Source organism: Oncorhynchus mykiss, chromosome 6, assembly GCF_057628025.1.
Source record: "Oncorhynchus mykiss isolate SJ-2025 chromosome 6, ASM5762802v1, whole genome shotgun sequence".
NCBI classification, from domain to species: Eukaryota; Metazoa; Chordata; class Actinopteri; order Salmoniformes; family Salmonidae; genus Oncorhynchus; species Oncorhynchus mykiss.
The window spans coordinates 54,991,526-55,008,748 of record NC_143027.1 but is presented as its reverse complement, the minus strand read 5'-3'; the positions used below and the strand labels follow the sequence as shown (position 1 = coordinate 55,008,748).

Sequence of the window (17,223 nt, the reverse complement as noted above, 5' to 3'; positions counted from 1 at the left end):
CAGCCTCCTGTGGTATAGTCCCAACCTTAGACCAACCTCTGATTTTCTAAAGACAAGGCATACTCAATCAATGCCTAATGATCAGCTTCACTCAGTAAACCTGTGATGGAGACTGGATCAGACACTCTAAATCAATCCTCATTGAACACTTGATTAGGCATAGACTAGCTAGTTCTAATTGCACAGTTGCACAAGTAAATCAGTTCTTTTCTACCCCATGCCCGATTAGTGCGCTACTTTTGACCAGAGCTCTGTAGGGGCTCCGGTTAAAAGTAATTAACTATAGTGAATAGGATTACACTTGAGACTCAGCCTCAGTCCCACTCCTACTGTATGTTGGGCCGTGACAATGTGTCTGCTTCCCTTCCCTTCCCCTCCACCTCTAGGGCACAGTGAGACAGCGGGGCTGCTGCTGGGAAGCGGTAGTCTAGTGGGGAGTTGGCATAATCAGCACATACTGGATCACAATGTCTGCAGAGTCTGAGACGCACTGAGAGGAGAGAAAATAAGAAAGACCACAGTGGGGAGTGGAGGAACCACTTTCGCTGTTGTATAATGCAATAGGGCAATGCTCACATAATACCCAACACACATGGGTAGGAGAAGAAGGCATCACCTTCAGATACTCACAGTGTGGTTAGAGCAGTCAGAAGCAGTGTGTGTGTGTGGGAGGAATGCATGGGCGAGAAGGGGAGAGGGAGAAAGGGAGAGAGATTGGGGAGAGGAGAGAGAGAGAGTGAACAAGACAGAATGAGAAATCGAGAGTGAAAGTCAGAAATGGAATGGGAGAGAGTTTTCGTGTGTTGAATGTGATTTAACAGAAAATCCCCCACAGGGACCTGATAGGTGTAAGCCTTAGGAAGATTGTCTAGGTTTCAGCTGTCTGGATGTTGCTGTTTTCTATAGCAGGCTACAGTCCATCCACTATTCTCTCGAATAACCTTTTTTTTACTGCATCTCCATATTTACTGTGTATAACCTGTCTCAATTAGGATCCACACAAATCCCTGGCATTGGGACAGCAGAAACACTCTCCCTTTCTCTCTCTCTTTCCTTTTGTCTGGGACACCTCTCGTTTGCCAGGCTATGGGGAGGAGATGGAGAGAATGAAGAAGTAGAAGACAAAAGGTTTACAGAGAGGGATGAAGGGATGAAGAAAGATTATTTGTGCTGGTAAGCAATCAGTCCTCAGGGCAAAGGTCAGGCAGGAGCTGATGAGTGTGAGAATGAACTGATATGGGCCCTGGACTGAGAAATGTAGGTGGAGCTAGGTAGAGATGTTTATATAATCAACACAATTTCTCACTACATCTAGAGGGAGGATTCCCAGGGCTTTAGCTGGTCTCATTGTTTTTGTGATTGCTCAAGGACATCTACAGCAACCTAGCCTAGGTATTTAGCCCACTGGGCAAAAACTGGTTGAATCCACGTTGTTTCCACATCATTTCAACAAAATAATCACTGACCATCTCGAATTCCACCGTACCTTCTCCGCTGTGCAATCTGGTTTCCGGGCCGGTCACGGGTGCACCTCAGCCACGCTAAAGGTACTAAAAGATATCATAACTGCCATCGATAAAAGACAGTACTGTGCAGCTGTCTTCATCGACCTGGCCAAGGCTTTCGACTCTGTCAATCACCATATTCTTATCGGCAGACTCAGTAGCCTCGGTTTTTCTAATGACTGCCTTGCCTGGTTCACCAACTACTTTGCAGACAGAGTTCAGTGTGTCAAATCATAGGGCATGTTGTCCGCTCCTCTGGCAGCCTCTATGGGGGTGCCACAGGGTTCAATTCTCAGGCCAACTCTTTTCGCTGTATATATCAATAATGTTGCTCTTGCTGCTGGCGATTCCCTGATCCACCTCTACGCAGACGACACCATGCTGTATACTTCTGGCCCTTCCTTGGACACTGTGCTATCTAACCTCCAAATGAGCTTCAATGCCATACAACACTCCTTCCGTGGCCTCCAACTGCTCTTAAACGCTAGTAAAACCAAATGCAAGTCCAAGGGGCGGCAGGGTAGCCTAGTGGTTAGAGCGTTGGACTAGTAACCGAAAGGTTGCAAGTTCGAATCCCCGAGCTGACAATCTGTTGTCCTGCCCTTGAACAGGCAGTTAACCCACTGTTCCTAGGCCGTCATTGAAAATACGATTTTTTTCTTAACTGACTTGCCTAGTAAAATAAAGGTAAAATAAAAATAAAAAAAATGCTAGGTAAAGCTCCGCCTTATCTCAGTTCACTGGTCACGATGGCAACACCCACCCGTAGCACGCGCTCCAGCAGGTGTATCTCACTGATCATCCCTAAAGCCAACACCTCATTTGGCCGCCTTTCCTTCCAGTTCTCTGCTGCCTGTGACTGGAACAAATTGCAAAAATCGCTGAAGTTGGAGACTTTTATCTCCCTCACCCATTTTAAACATCTGCTATCTGAGCAGCTAACCGATCGCTTCAGCTGTACATGGTCCATCGGTACATTGCCCACCCAATTTACCTACCTCATCCCCATACTGTTTTTATTTATTTACTTTTCTGCTCTTTTGCACACCAGTATCTCTACCTGCACATGACCATCTGATCATTTATCACTCCAGTGTTAATCAGCAAAATTGTATTTATTCGTCTACCTCCTCATGCCTTTTGCACACAATGTATATAGACTCTTTTTTTCTACTGTGTTATTGACTTGTTTATTGTTTACTCCATGTGTAACTCTGTGTTGTTGTCTGTTCACACTGCTATGCTTTGTCTTGGTCGCAGTTGTAAATGAGAACTTGTTCTCAACTTGCCTACCTGGTTAAATAAAGCTGAAATAAAATAAATAAAATAAATAAATACAAATTCTTATCTGACCAAGTATTGAATAGATATATTTTACTATGGCATTTTCATTTGTGTGTGCGCATTCTTTATCTGACCCTCTTTCTATCTCCTTGCACACTCTCACACACATTCTCTCCCTCTGCCACCTCTTTCCTCTCCCCCTCTTCAACTTTCCTGCTTCCTCAGTGAAGCTGCGTCGGTAAGACTTGATAATCTCCCAATCTCCACGGACATTACAGACCCTCGCCGGAAGGCAGGTGCCTTAATTTCCAGTAACCGGCGGTTATTACTGAATAGATCTTCTTAAAATGGAGTAGGTAATGGCCTGTGGTGCTTTGGGTGCTCATCTAAGCTGCCTATTAGAGCCTAATGTGATTTACCCCACTGTGAAAAGAGAGATGGAAAAAGAGAGGGTGTGAGAGAGGAGAAACGGGATGAGGAGAGGATATGCATGTGTGTGTGTGTGTGTGTGTGTAGGAGGGGGTCGAGAGCGAGAGAGATATCATGGTACAGTATAATGGAGGAATGGGGAAAGGTGCAGCGACTAGAGTGGAATCCTTGGTTGAACGTCATGGCTCTGCAGCCAGATTTCAAAGAGCAACCAAGGAAGCTTACTGCACAAAGCTCATGTTCTGAGAGCCTATGTACTTAATGGTGTTCAAGCTCTAAAATCAGGGGGATACTATAGCGAGAGTTCCAAGCTAACCATTTTCGGTCACCGGGTAGATTTAGGGATAAAGTTCCTTTTTAAATATGTAACTCACAACTGAAAGGAGAAGATCTGTAAACACTGCAATAAGACAAGGAGCAAGCACCTCCAGTAATGCATCATATCTGCAGAAAAAGTTTCTACCTGTTGTAATGTAACGTACTGCATGTGTCTTGTTGGGCCAGGGCCACACAGACATTTTGAAATGGACAGTGACAAATACATTATGCGTTTTTATCTGTTTTCATCCATCTCTGTGTGGCTGCGGTGTTTGCATGTTTTTTTTGTCAGAGGTCACCTTGACTTGTCTTCCTGTGGCTCTCCCCTTCTTCTATCCCTTCTTCTCTCCCTCCCTTCATCCCTCCCACATACCGGCTAATCCTGTCTTTTAATTAACAGGAATCAGCTCGTTATCCAGTAATTAAAGGTCTTCCACCTGTAGGGCATAGTAATCCATTAACAGGCCAGAAATGTTTACGAGATCGCACAGAGGGAGAGATTTTTCCTGCTTAGCTCAAATTAACCTATGAGGCAGTGAGATATCTGCGAACTGGGCTTTTGCTCTGAATAGTACAGTCTGTAGTATGTCTGGGTATATCAGAGTATTTGGATCTACTGTTGGACAGTGGTAATACCAAATGTAATCATTTTTATGTGATCTTATTATTACAGATTTTCTTAATTTATTTGTGTTATTCAAACACTGTTTAATTGAGAAATAATAATTAGAAATGATTGTCAGATTGTAACCATGTTTCAACACAACTGGAACAAATACCTATATTATGTCAGTTCTACTATTCTACTTCATTCATCCAACTTGATGAAAAAAGCACCACATCACATTCAAAATGTTTATTTCCAATTAACAATGGCATAACAGAGATTTCAGTAGGGAACATTAAAGCTCCCGTCTGCCTCTTGCACTTCTGTGAGCTTTTTTTAGTAGCTTCAGAACTGACAGCTATCATGTAGAAAATAGTAGTAGTAGATTAGTCTTTGTGGGGGGCATCTCAGAGCATCTGCTCTTTTCTATCCATGGCTCCTGGCTTGGATTGGCCACCGCTGGATAGGTGGAGGAATTTAAGTGGGCAGGGCATTTGAAGCCGTAAGGAAAGCGTAAGGTCATTGGTAGATAAATAGAAAAAAGTTAAAAGGTAATAAAAGATACATACAGTGGCTGGCAAAAGTATTCACAGATTCTCAATTGGATTGAGGTCTGGGCTTTGACTAGGCCATTCCAAGACATAGAAATGTTTCCCCTTAATAAACCATTCGAGTGTTGCTTTAGCATTATGCTTAGGGTCATTGTCCTGCTGGAAGGTGAACCTCCGTACCAGTCTCAAATCTCTGGAAGACCGAAACAGGTTTCCCTCAATAATTTCCCTGTATTTAGAACCATCCATCATTCCTTCAATTCTGACCAGTTTCCCAGTCCCTGCCGATAAAAAATATCCCCACAGTATGATGCTGCCACCACCATGCTTCACTGTGATGGTATTCTCGGGGAGATGAGAGGTGTTAGGTTTGCGCCAGACATAGTGTTTTCCTTGATGGCCCAAAAGCTCAATTTTAGTCTCATCTGACCAAAGTACCTTCTTCCATATGTTTGGAGAGTCTCCCACATGCCTTTTGGCAAAAGCGAAATGTGTTTGCTTATTTGTTTCTTTAAGCAATGGCTTTTTTCTGGTCACTCTTCCATAAAGCCCAGCTCTGTGGAGTGTACGGCTTAAAGTGGTCCTATGGACAGATACTCCGATCTCCGCTGTGGAGCTTTGCAGCTCCTTCAGGGTTATCTTTGGTCTCTTTCTTGCCTCTCTGATTAATGCCCTCCTTGCCTGGTCCTTGAGGTTAAGTGGGTGGACCTTTCTGGGCAGGTATGTTATGGTGCCATATTCTTTCCATTTTTAACAACGGATTGAATGGTGCTCCGTGGGATGTTCAAAGTTTGATATTTTTTTTATAACCCAACCCTGATCATTTACTTTCCCACAACTTTATTCCCTGACCTGTTTGGCGAGCTCCTTTGTCTTCATGGTGCCGCTTGCTTGGTGGTGCCCCTTGCTTAGTGGTGTTGCAGACTCTGGGACCTTACAGAACATGTGTGTGTATATATACTGAGATCATGGGACACTTAGATTGCACAGAGATTGACTTTATTTAACTAATTATGTGACTTCTGAAGGTAATTGGTTGCACCAGGTCTTATTTAGGGACTTCAGAGCAAAGGCGGTGAATGCATACAGTTGAAGTCGGAGGTTTACATACACCTTAGCCAAATACGTATGAACTCAGTTTTTCACAATTCCTGACATTTAATCCTAGTAATAATTCCCTGTCTTAGATCAGTTAGGATCACCACTTTATTTTAATAATGTGAAATGTCAGAATAACAGTAGAAAGAATGATTTATTTCAGCTTTTATGTCTTTCATCACATTCCCAGTGGGTCAGACGTTTACATACACTCAACTAGTATTTGGTAGCACTGCTTTTAAATTGCTTAACTTGGGTTAAATATTTTGGGTAGCATTCCACAAGCTTCCCACAATAAGTTGGGGGAATTTTGGCCCATTCCTCCTGACAGAGCTGGTGTAACGGAGTCAGTTTTCTAGGCCTCCTTGCTCGCACACGCTTTTTCGGTTCTGCCCACAAATTTTCTATAGGGTTGAGGTCAGGGCTTTGTGATGGCCACTCCAATACCTGGACTTTGTTGTCCTTAAGCCATTTTGCCACAACATTGGAAATATATTTTGTCCAATTGGAAGACCCATTTGCGACCAAGCTTTAACTTAAGATGTTGAGATGTTGCTTCAAAATATCCACATCATTTTCCTACCTCATGATGCCATCTATATTGTGAAGTGCACCAGTCCCTCCTGCAGCAAGGACCCCCACAACATGATGTTGCCACCCCCGTGCTTCAATGTTGGGATGGGGTTCTTTGGCTTGCAAGTCTCCCTGTTTTTCGTCCAAGCATAACGATGGTCATTATGGCCTAACGGTTCTGTTTTTGTTTCTTCAGACCAGAGGACATTTCACCAAAAATGTGGATATAGATACTTTTGTACCGGTTTCCTCCAGCATCTTCACAAGGTCCTTTGCTGTTGTTCTGGGATTGATTTGCACTTTTCGCACCAAAGTACGTTCATCTCTAGGAGACAGAACGAGTCTCCTTCCTGAGCGGTATGACGGCTGCATGGTCCCATGATGTTTATACTTGTGTACTATTGTTTGTACAGATGAACGTTGTGCCTTCAGCCGTTTGTAAATTGCTCCCAAGGATGAACCAGACTTGTGGCGGTCTACCATTTTTCTTCTGTGGTCTTGGCTGATTTCTTTTGATTTTCCCAGAAAATAGGTACTGAATTTGAAGGTAGGCCTTGAAATACATCCACAGGTACACCTCCAATTGATTCAAATGATGTCAATTAGTCTCTCAGATGTTTTTTCCAAGCTGTAACCTCTCTAGGGTATGTGGGCGTCCCACCTCTCAACAGGCAATGAAACTGCAGGGCGCCAAATTCAAAACAGCAGAAATGCCATAATTAAAATTCCTCAAAAACATAGAAGTATTTTACACCATTTTAAAGATAAAATTCTCATTTATCCAACCACAGTGTCTGATTTCAAAAACCCTTTTCGGCGAAAGCAGAACATGTCATTATGTTAGGTCAGCAACTCGTCACAGAAAGCATTCAGCCATTTTCCAACCAAAGAGAGGAGTCACAAAAAGCAGAAATATAGATCAAATTAATCACTAACCTATGATGATCTTCATCAGATGACACTCGTAGGACTTCATGTTACACAATACATGTATGTTTTGTTCAGTAAAGTTCATATTTATATCCAAAAATCTGAGTTTACATTGACACTGTTCACTAGTTCCAAAAACATCCGGTGATATTGCAGAGAGCCACATCATTTTACAGAAATACTCATAAAATGTTGATGAAAATACAAGTGTTGTACAAGAAATTATAGATACACTTCTCCTTAATGCAACCGCTGTGTCAGATTTTTTTTTAAACTTTACTGAAAAAACTTTACTGAATAATATTCCAAACGGACAATTAATTTGTCTTCAGAAATTTAGTGGAATGTACCTACCTTTCACGTGAGTGAGCGCGTGAGACTGAGGCTGTGGCACTCTGCCAGACCACTCACTCAAAGAGCTCTTATGAGCCCCTCCTTCATAGTAGAACCCTCAATCCAGTTTCTAAATACTCTAAATATCTAGTGGAAGCCGTAGGAAGTGCAACATGACCAATATCCCACTGTGTATTCTATAGGGGCTGAGTTGAAAAACTACAAACCTCAGATTTCCCACTTCCTGGTTGGATTTCTTCACAGGTTTTGTCTGCCATATGAGTTATGTTATACTCACAGACATCATTCAAACAGTTTTAGAATGTAGAGTGTTTTCTATCCAAATCTACTAATTATATGCATATTCTAGCTTTTATGGCTGAGTAGCAGGCAGCTACTAAATACCCCAAATAATTTAATGGAATAGTCAACTTAGGGTATGTACACTGCTAACCCACTGGAATTGTGATACAATGAATTATAAGTGAAATAATCTGTCTGTAAACAATTGTTGTAAAAATTACTTGTGTCATTCACAAAGTAGATGTCCTAAGTGACTTGCCAAAACTATGGTTTGATAACAAGAAAATTGTGGAGTGGTTGAAAAATTGGTTTTTTTTGCAACTTAAGTGTATGTAAGTTTCCAAATTCAACTGTGTATTATACTGGAAAATTGCTGTTATAAATAATTTTGTCCTAGTTAAAAATAAATTGTCCTCCAGTAAACGTTGATAAAAGGTCCAATATCCCCGTCCATGTGGATATTCCGTAAGAGTTATGTGTAGGCTAATTAGATGATGATCTGATCGCATTCTGTCTCCTATCAACTTTTTAAACCTTTGATGTAAATGAGAAAGAGACAAAGTAGTCAAGTTGACTAGCTTGATTAAGTCTCCTTGATGTATATTACCATTCCAAAATTTGGGGTCACTTATAAATATCCTTGTTTTTGATAGAAAAGCACATTTTTTGTCCATTACAATAACATCAAATTGAAAATAAATACAGTGTAGACATTGTTGTAAATGACTATTGTAGCTGGAAAAGGATGATTTTTTAATGGAATTTCTACAGAGGTGTACAGAGTCCCATTTTCAGCAACCATCACTCCTGTGTTCCAATGGCACGTTGTGTTAGCTAATCGAAGTTTATCATTTTAAGGCCAGTGCATCATTAGAAAACCCTTTTGCAATTATGTTAGCACAGCTGAAAACTGTTGTTCAGATTAAAGAAGCAATAAAAACAATTTTATTGCTTCTTTAGCGTTTTCTCATGATCAATTAGACATTAGGTCTGGGTTTTTTAGTCTCCAAATATCCATTATTTCTAATGTGTCCATAATATTTGTGATTTCCTTAGGTGATGATAGTTTGAAGACTGTTTTCCTTTACTGTCCATTGAGGTACTTAACACTGTGTTATAATCTCCCACCATAATGATTTTATCATTTGTTGCCTGTAAATTCAATAAATTGGTCTAAATATTTTCGAAAAAGTATGGATCATCCTGATTTGGACCATGTAAGTTAATGATCCAAATCTCTTTTTCGTCCACTTTCATATTCAAAAAGATCCACCTTCCTTTCGAACCATTCTTGACTATTTGCACATTCAGATCAATTCTTTTGTTAATTAATATCATCACACCTTTTGGGTTCCTTTGTCCATGACATAAAATTATTTCACCACCCCATTCCTTTTTCCACGCAGCTTCATCTAAGGATGTAGACTTAGTTTTCTGTAAGCAGTATATGTTATATTCCTTTTCTTTTAGCCACGTAAAGACTGATTTTCTTTTTTGTATAATTATAACCTGCTAACCCATTACAATTATAACTGGATATAATTATTTCACCCCTTACCCTAACTAGATACTATTCTCAGTATAAATTGACCATAATTAGTGCATGTAAAGTTACTCTCATAAGCGGTATTAAGACAGTCAAAATTTGATATTTCAAATGTCTGATATTTAGAATTCAAGAAACAGGTTCTAGCAATATTTGTTTTATTGCCTTGCCTGTTTGCCTGTGATCCAAAGCCACATACATTAGAAAATTGCGTCAAGATATTATGTGTGTAGCAAATCTGAGTAGGTTGATATGTATGATATTGGATGTGATTTAGTGAGAGTGTGTATGATGCCTGGATTAGAGTAAAACTATAATTCTGATGTCCAAATAAATAATAACGCAGCCAATTTCCATGGATGAGTGTCTATGTGTATAACGTGAAGTGTGTGTAGCCTTTGTATTCAGGATGATAATTGTAATCCATATCGTATCACCATCATAGTTGCATCATAATTACCTTTAACATCATTTTCAGAGAAAAACACATCCCAGCATTTCCGTAGTAATTGACGTTTCACGTGATCATTAAAGAGATCTTGCATTACTATAGAGACGGCTTCACTAAAGTACAAATATATCCCGTACAGTATGTTATTATTCCACAACGTCCCTGTTCTGATAGATTCCCCTTGCTTGTTGTAAACATGTAGACAAAGACATGGAAAAGATAGACAAACAAAAAACATATTAAATTATAGAAAAGTGATTAACGCTAGAGAGAGAGGGGAGAGAGAGGAGAGAGATCAAGTGCGTATGTATAAGTCCGTACGTGCAAGTGAGCATGTAATTGAGTGCGTGTGTGTTCATATCAACTTCCTAGTGTTCACATATTTTTACAGTTCCCATTCGTTTATGTTTTCATAGCCTCACATCACCGTAGAATTTAATACAGCCATGATGTTATGGAGCTGTCTCAGTAGAGCTGTCCATCTATAAAAAGTGAGTCCACAATGAGAAAGTGATGACACTTACCCCTCTCCCTCTGTTGTCTCTGTACAGGATACAGTCTCTTGCAACGTTGGTTTACCTCCCGTGGAAATTGGTCATTGAGACTGGATTTGGACCCTTGTAGCTCCCTTCCTCTGCTTTTGATCAGCTCCTTTTGTTGGTAGTGTTCAAATTTTATGATGATAGGTCTGGGACCCTAGGTCTTGTCGCTCAGAGCTCCAAGTCTGTGTACTCTGTGAAAAGTCACCTTGTTTGCAGTCTCTAGAGGACGTTTCAATGCGGATTGCATGAACTCTTTGATTGCCCCCTCTGGATTATTGGATGCGTCTTCAGGAATCCCAGAAAATATTATATTTTCACGCATGCTATGGCTTTGTATGTCTAGTAGCGACTCCCTCATCACCCTGTTTTCCCTGAGTAGAGAATACATGTTGGAATCGAGGGTTTTTACCTTGGATGTGAGTGCCTTGTTTTCTCCTTGGAGCAAGAGAATTTCACTCTGGCTAAACTCCAAACTCCCCCTCAGCCCTGCTACCTCCTCACACATCTTTTCAAGTGTTGAATGGATTCCAGCAAAAGCACTAGCCTCTACTTCAACAGTAAGTCAATTGTCTGTGTCTGTAGATGAATCTGTCTTTCTTTTTTTTTTGCCGGGTTAGAGTTCTTTTGTGAGGTATCTTTCCACAATGGAGTGTGTTGTTCCTCCATAGGATAAAGCTGTTGATACTCGTCGATTTCCCTCAGGATTTCCTTAGTATCCGGGTTGGCTCTGAACTGCAACCAGTTGTTTAGAAATGTTTTTAACGATGCGTCTATTCCACGACGACCGAAGATGTATTCCCGAGTTACAAAATGCAACAAAGTTGCTTTTGCTGTTTTGTTTGTAATCAACAGGCCGCTCCGTGAACTCTTGCATCAGGGCACTGTGGTGTTATAGAGTTTGAACGTGCCAAGAATTCCGGATGGACCACGCCCAAGTGGAAGTGAATCAAACAGGTGCACAGGTAAACAGTCAATTCTTATTTACAATGAAGGCCTACCCCGGCCAAACCTTCCCCTAACCCGGACAATGCTGGGTCAATTGTGCACCGTCCTATGGGACTCCCAATCACGGCCGGTTGTGAAACAGCCCGGGATCGAACCAGGCTCTGTAGTCACACCTCTAGCACTGTGAAGTTACAGAAACACACATATCATACCCCCAAGAAATGCTAACCTCTCACCATTACAATAACAGCTAGCATTGATATTTGATATAGGTTAGCATTGATATTTCATATAGGTTAGCATTGATATTTGTGCATCTGTAACTTTCTCACTCATCAGGTTTCTTAAAATTGGCCATTCATTTTTATTGGGCACAAAAGAATCTGAAACACAGCCAAATCAAACAGCAAATGCATCCAACAAATGTGTAGAGTCACAAGCTTGATGTACAGTATTCATTGTGTGCAATGAATATGGGACCAAATAGTTAACTTTTGAATACCTTGGGACAAAGCAGTGAATTAGTCCCAATACGTTTAGTCCCCTAAAATGGGGGGACTATGTACAAAAGGTTATGTAATTTCTAAATGGTTCACCCGATATGGGTGAAAATACCTTCATATTATAGCTGACCATCTGAACTTTAACCTCACAGCTTTAACCTTGTTTCCTTTCAAATCCAAAAGTGCTAGAGTACAGAGCCAAAACAACAAAATAATTATCAGTAACCAGGTTTCCATCCAACCTCCTTGTGTGAGTAAAGTACAGTACATGTCGGATAAAATATTTCATGACAGGCCAGTTGGAAACAAAACAAATTGACAAAACTAAATATGCTGGACAAGGTGGGATCTTTTTGTGTTGGTAAAATGAATAATACGAGAAATGACGGTGGAACCCGCTTTCATGCGTAAATATTGTTAAAAAAAAACATCAGATTGAAGTAAACGCGATGACATGTTTGACAAATTAATCTTGCTCTTTTGTCCATAATAATAATCTCATAATCTAGGCTATACTTGCGCTCCAGCCAACAGCGTACAGATATGGTTGTTTGCTTGAGTGAACATGCTAATACAAGAGTGGGCACACACACTATATAACACAATGTTTTAGGAGAGAAAGCCATCATTTGAGTTTAAAATGCAATGGATACCCATTTAACTTGTATTTTTTATTCGGTACATGGGAATTTAACTTCAAAATGTATTTTTATGTAAAGTACGTCATCACACACAGTCTTTTATCTGCAACAAGTCAATTAGATGGAAACACATCTCCGGGAGGAAAACATGCATATTGTTTTGATGCAGATTTTAAAATATTTGCTTGAAAATCTGTCGCCAATTGGATGGAAACCTAGCTACTGTCCAAATAATGTCGTAGCTCACTGTATGTGGTCATATATGGTCATACTTGATGTGCACCAGATTCATTCATGTATGTAGAAATGAACTGACCAACTTTAGTTTGGTCAAAGAGTTTGTCTTGTTCTGGGGGCGTAGTACATTAGGATAATACCCAGCATACGTTGCAACTGTTAATTTTTACATTTACAAGTACATTTTGGTCATTCAGCAGACTATTATATTCAGAGCGACTTCATTCAGTGCATTCAGGTAGATAAACAACCACATGTAAAAAAGTTAAACATTTCTGTAACCGTTACTGAGAATGGTCACTGTACTTACAGTGATCTGTTGGTTGGGAACTTTCTTCAGTCAACGGGCACCTAGACCTGTTGGGACAGAAATGCATTCACAAAGCAAAAGACAACCAATCACTGAAGAAAACAAAAGAAGATGTGATACACTACAAAGACATTCCTCTCTCCACCATACTAAGCATCATACTTGTTCTCTTTGTCTGTCTATGCACAGTCTTTCTCTCCCACTCTCTATCTCTCTTTCTCGACCCTCCAGGGCTCCTGCATGTGGTCCGGACTCCCAATCGTCAGTCGATTCGTACGGTGTACGTTTCCAGTCCCATCCTCCCAGACAGGGAATCAGGCAGAGATTAGTCTCCCTGAGCCAGACTTGAAGGACGATCCGCCGATCTTGTCCTCGTTAACTCTCCATTAGCTGCACTATAATGGGGTTTTAATGAAAGGGGCGACATACTGACATGCTCAACTTAACCTCTGGCTCAGAGGAGACAGATGTCTGTCAGTTGCCATTCTACCCTATATGCCCTCGAGAGGGGTATGCTACAAAGCAGCCTGAATGAGTGAGCCAGCTAACTTGGTCAAATATTCTGAAATAACTTTCACATTAGAAAGAGAAGCTTGAAATGGGCATGGTGTACTTGACTTAACAACCAAAAACACATATCTATATTTAGCTTTCATAAGGAACTGCAAAATCTGTAGTTATTTATGGTTGTTTATCAAAGTTAGCTGGCCAACTCATTAACTCACCCTGCTTTGTAGTATACCCCCTAGGCCCTTCTTGGGAAGACAGATTTACAGCATCCTACTCACACTCACCCTTTCTCAGATAGAGGCAACATACCATCAAAGCTTCATCATATACTACCAGATTAAAAGTTCCTCTCACTTTTTGCAATTGTCAACGTTTGGCGAGGAAGAAAGCAAGTCTGATTACACAGAATTTCTGAAATACCAATATAAAAATCCCAGCCAACAACCTTAGTCACACTTACCAGAGGAAAGAGCATTCCAGTAAGTCTAGTAAAAAAATATTAATGCAAATCATTCATTTTCCATATACTGTACACTCGGCCCTCTCATCCTTTTAGATTTTCAAATGTCTTCCTCTATGACTGAATGACCAAATTAATTTCGGAGGCTTGAATATGGAAAGGTGACAGAGACCGAGACCTAGGAGGGCAGAAGCAATCAACTGATCTTTCGGTGAAAACTACGGCGCAGTGCGTCAAATCTCATTACCGGAGTCAAACAGACCTTCACACAAATTAGTAAACATGTATTGCCAATAAGAAACGGACTGCTCATAGTGAAGTCAGACTGTGGATTGTCTGATCACAGATAATCCCTGAAGAAAAGAGAGATTACTGGGCACAGTCGTCAGTCAGTTCAACATCTATTTTGATTTACATTTGGTTGAGTCGTCAACTAACATGAATTCAACATTAAATCAACCAAAAATGTAACCATGACAATGGATTTAGGTAAAAAGTTGGGTGATTTTTTTTGTGCAAATCCAATCAGTTTTACACATTGATTAATTGTCATCACGTAGATTTGTTGTGGAAATGACATGGGAAAAAACGATTGATTCGACGAGTTCATGCCCAGTGGGGAAGATGTAAGACTGAAGTGCAGAAGTCAAGGCTAGCATAGACTTTTAGAGAAGGGTTTGATAATGAAAGTGTTTGGGAGCAGGTGGGGCAAGGGTCAAGGAAGGTTCAGTCAAATGTTGAGCTGCTCTAGAGTTAGAAAGTAAAGAACGAGACTATCCATGATCTACTTGCAGAAAATGCTCCACACTTCAGGAGTCCAAGAGCTTTAGCTGAAAGCATATTTTGCTGTAAATAATTATTCGCCATAAGCGTGAGAGGTTATTGTTCACCAGATTAAGCTGTGCACGCCGTACGTCTCTTCCTCAGCATTCTGTACCATCGTATAATGCTGTTGTGATCCTGACTGATTAAATCTCCCTGAATCTGAACCGATTTCCCCAGACCCCAGCCTGATAATAGACACGGCTATTGATTTCTGTGAACTGTTGTTAGTTCTACACTTTTGTTTTGGAAGGAGTGAGGCCTAGGCTGGCTAATTGCCACCTCCAAAAGGTCATTTTTAATTAATGTTGTGACTCCACAATGTGAGTGTGATTATTGCAGAGCCCATCTTGGCATACTAAACACAATACATTGTTATGGGGGATTGTGTAGCAGTCCTGGATAAGGATTTCTTTATGCTTTCGAGGGTTTAATTAGCTCGATAGATACATGCAGGCATTTCAAACATTGGCGAAGGCATATCGATCGAACTAGACGTAGAATAATAGTTTGTGCTGAAACATTTCCCCTCTTCACATGTATATTATTTTACCCTTATTTTACCAGGTAAGTTGACTGAGAGCACATTCTCATTTACAGCAACAACATGGGAAATAGTTACTATGGAGAGGAGGGGATGATTAGGTGGCCATGGTGGCCATGAGGGCCATTTGTGAATTTTAGCCAGGACACCCCAACTCTTACGATAAGTGTCATGGGATCTTTAGTGACCAAAGAGAGTCAAGACACCACTTACAGGTTTCTTGACTCTCGGTTGTACTGATCACCAATTCGTTTTTTTGTAACCTTTATTTAACTAGGCAAGTCAGTTTAAGAACAAATTCTTATTTTGAATGACGGCCTAGCAACAGTTCAGGGACAGAACGACAGATTTTTACCTTGTCAGCTCAGGGATTTGATCTTGCAACTTTTCAGTTACCAGTCCAATGCTCTAACCACGAGGCTACCTGCCGCCCCAGGTAGCCTAGTCTGAGTCTTAGCATTACAAATAGACCTCAGGTAAGCTCACCTCTTTTGAGAGAACTTTGCAAACATGGAGGCAGTGAGAGCGAGAGGAACAGGTAGAGGAAGAGAAAGAGAGAGAGAGGGAGGAGGAGGACGAGGACAAGAACAAAGAAGGGGACCAGGCAATAGACGGACACATATTTCTGATGACATTAGGGCCACTTTGGTGGACCATGTCATAAATCATGGCCTGACGATGAGGGAGGCTGGGCAGAGAGTCCAGAGTCTCTACACAGTAGCATCCATAATACAAACATTTAGACTGGAGAACAGGTGTGTCTTCAACTTTCTACGCTAGACTGTACCTATTTAATTGTTGCATATCTTTCTGCATCACAGTACAATACAATGTAGTCCTACAGTATTAGGTCTATGCTCCTCATTGAACAAAAAAAAAATAGGTATAGTGCTGTGAAGTACATGTAATACAGTTGATGTTACTGTGTACAGTATGACAGTACAGTATGTAAAAAAAGAACCTAACCAATGACATCATATTCTTGCATTTTCTACAGAACTGCCAGACGACCTCCTGAGGGTGGAAGGCAACGTCTGTTCACCCATGAACAGGAACTGGCCATTGTCAATCTAGTGTTGGCAAACAACACCATCCGCCAACATCAACTACGAGAGCAAATCATCGCAGATCATGCAACATTCCATACCATCAACCATACCATCTGCCGCATCTTGTGTCAACACCAACTAACGATGAAGCAGCTGTGCGGAGTTCCATTTGAGAGGAACAGTGTTAGAGTCATAAGATCTTCACTATGACTATGTGCAAGTAAGTGTCACTGTACTATACTGTAATACAGTAATGGCAGCAGATTGTGTCCTATTGGCACTGCATTGATACATTCAGGCAAAGCAGTATTTGCCCCCATTCTGGGGGGGGGGGGGGGGGGGACCTGTCTGTGGGGCACCTGCCTTGCTTGTAGTTTTGAATGAATGTGTCTGAAATAGCACTTTGTGTGCCGTCATTAGTCTGAAAGGAGTTGGGGGATCACGTGACCCTTGAACGAGATGGCCGCATGAACTAAGAGCTCCGCACAAGTAGTTTCCAATTCATAATCTTACCTCCACTTCAAGTTTAAACTCCTTTAGCTTTAGTAAAAAAGTCATGGCGGCTACAAAAGGCGACATTACAGGTGACATTTTTACCCGGACTCGAGCATTAGCAACGGAAAAAGCCTCCACGAAGCCATTAGCCAGGAGCAAGAGGACCCGTTCCCTCCCGAGGCCCAACGAATGCCAACCTCACACTCTATCGAAGACATCCTTTCTGAGTTGAGATCC

At 41.0% G+C, this 17,223-nt stretch overlaps 1 long non-coding RNA gene across 3 annotated transcripts in view; it reads left to right on the top strand.

The window, feature by feature from the left end:
- Positions 1-17,223, top strand: part of LOC118964910 (uncharacterized) — a 450,019-nt gene that overhangs the window by 77,284 nt on the left and 355,512 nt on the right. The window contains exon 3 of one of the 3 annotated variants that reach the window (XR_016496761.1): positions 11,323-11,432. The exons of the other annotated variants lie outside the window; for them this stretch is intronic. This is a non-coding gene — a long non-coding RNA (uncharacterized LOC118964910). Of the gene's footprint in view, positions 1-11,322; positions 11,433-17,223 lie in introns of those variants that run through there. 3 annotated transcript variants of the gene reach the window in all.